Here is a 2,645-nt window from a genome sequence, read left to right as displayed (position 1 = left end):
CCTAAAGCAAGAGTTTGTTTTCCTAAATAACCACCTAAAGTGTGTGGTTTAGGTTGTGTAGTTTGGATATGTCCTACGTAGGGTAAATTGTTAATGTTATCTGGATAATTGATTAGTTAAGAGGCTTAAGGGATTTTAATTTGAATTTAAATATTAATTTCTTAATGTTAATTTTGAAAGATGTATTTTAAATGTTAATTGATTAAAACTTTTATTTTAAAGCTGTAAAGTTGGCCTCTTTTCTGTCCTTGTGAAAAAAGACACTAAATTCGTATAGGATGAGAAGTGCCAAAATGCTTTCGATAACATTAAATAATACCTTTCTAACCCACCAGTTTTGGCAGCCCCAATTCCAGGAAAGCCGTTAATTCTCTACACTGCAGTATTAGATGAGTCTTTAGGTGCCCTATTGGCTCAAGTCAACGACGAAGGGAAGGAAAATGCTCTCTATTACCTTAGTCGAAGACTTCTTCCTATAGAAATTTGATACCCTTCAATAGAGAAGCATTATCTTGCTTTAGTTTTTGCAGCCCAGAAACTAAGGCACTACATGCTCTCCTACTCAGTCAGTTTGATTTCAAGAGTTAATCCTTTGCAATATCTTATGACCCAACCTACATTGTCAGGACATTTAGCCCGTTGGTCTATGATATTAATGCAATTTGAGATTACTTTCACTCCTCTTCGTGCTGTGAAAGGACAAGCCATCACCGACTTTCTGGCAGCACACCCACAGCCGGCAGACTCTCCTCTAAATGATGATTTACCCGATGAACAAATCATGAGTTTGAGGGAATCTGACGAGGACGTCTGGGAATTGTATTTTGATGGAGCAGCATCCTCCCATAGGAATGTGACCCAACAATCTATAATTCCTGGAAAGGCTGTAGTCGGTCTAATTTTTATAACGCCAGAAAAAGAAATAATGTATTTTTCCTACCATTTATCGGAGCCCTGCACAAATAATAAAGCTGAATACGAAGCTCTGATAATCGGTTTGGAACTTGCAATTCTAATGAAAATTAAAGAGATGAAGATCTTTGGAGATTCCCAATTGGTGATTAACCAAGTGGCCGGAACCTATAAAGTCTTGAATCCTAATCTCCTAGGATATCACCAGTACACACTTCACTTGTTGGAACAAATTCCTACCGCCACTTTGTATAGGGTTACCGTGGAAGTAACTCCGCAGCGGATGGCTTAGCAAAACTTGCAAAGGAATTTGCATGTCCTGAGGAGGATTCCATCCCTATAGAAATTCAGGGTCGTAAAGCCATCTCTCTTATAGATTTAGAACACATCAGCAAGACTCCCCTTCAGATCCTTTCTGCCTCTTCGACAACCAACGAAGAAGGCAATTGGAGGCGACCCTTAATCGACTACCTTAAAGAAGGGAAGCTTCCCCATGATAAATCACTCTCCAACCAGATTAAGAAATGTGCCCTATCTTATGCACTAGTCAATAATTTGTTATACCGTCGGTCCTTCGATCACAAGTGGCTATGCTGTTTAGAACAGCGAGAAGCCGTGAAGATTGTTAATGAAGTTCATTCAGGACTATGCGGTGCACATGAATTGGGTCCAAAAATGAAATTGAAAATTAAAAGCCTTGGATACTGCTGGCCTACAATGATTGACGATTGTATGAATACTGCAAAGCACTGTCATCAATGTTAGGTCCATGGTGGTTTTACATCAGCCGCCTAATGTGTTACACCCTACGATAGCCTCGTGACCCTTCGAGAGTTGGGGAAAAGATATCATCTGGCCGATTGACCCTCCCTCCGAGAGAGGTCATCGCTTCATATTAGCAGCGACTGATTACTTTTCAAAGTGGGCGGAAGCAATTCTCCTACACAACGTAACATCACACTATCTCTTAAAATTCTTTCATGGCCATATCGTATATCGATTTGGCTTACCCCGCAGAATCATATCTGATAACGGGTCCGCATTAAAGTCTACAAAAATCAAAAGTTTTGTGAGACGCCATAATATTGATTGGAGATACTCGACGATCTATTACCCTCGGGCAAATGGATTAGTCGAGGCTTTCAACAAAACCTTGGTGCAAATTGTTAAAAAGACCCTTGATGATAATAAATGACAGTGGGATGAGCGGTTGGTGGAAGCTCTATGGGGTTATCGTACCACTTATAGAACCCCGACCCAATCCACCCCGTTTGCACTAGTGTATGGATCTGAGGCTGTTCTACCCTTGGAAATACAAATCCCTTCGCTTAGGATTGCAGTTCAGAATCAGATTATAAATGAACAAAATGCAAAACTGCGGTTGGAAGAACTGCAAGGCTTTGAAGAGCGACGTCTCCAAGCTCAACAAAGTTTAGAGTTATATAAATCCCGTATGGTTCAAACCCATGATAAGCTAGTGCGACCTAGGACCTTCCAAGCGGGAGACTTGGTGTTGGTCCTTCGGAGGCCTATCTTAGCCCATCGAAAGTTGGGAGGCAAATTTGAACCCACTTGGAAGTACCCTTCGTCATAGAGACTGTCTGCGAAGGAGGCTCATATCAGTTAGTATATTGTAAAGGAAATAACCCAATGCTACCTGTCAATGGGCGTTTCCTTAAGAAATATTATGCTTGATGTAGCTCGTTTTGTCAATTAATGAAATTTTCCTTCTT

The sequence above is a fragment of the Dendrobium catenatum genome, unplaced genomic scaffold (assembly GCF_001605985.2).
Source record: "Dendrobium catenatum unplaced genomic scaffold, ASM160598v2 fragScaff_scaffold_206, whole genome shotgun sequence".
Lineage (NCBI taxonomy): Eukaryota > Viridiplantae > Streptophyta > Magnoliopsida > Asparagales > Orchidaceae > Dendrobium > Dendrobium catenatum.
This window is presented reverse-complemented; position numbering follows the sequence as displayed.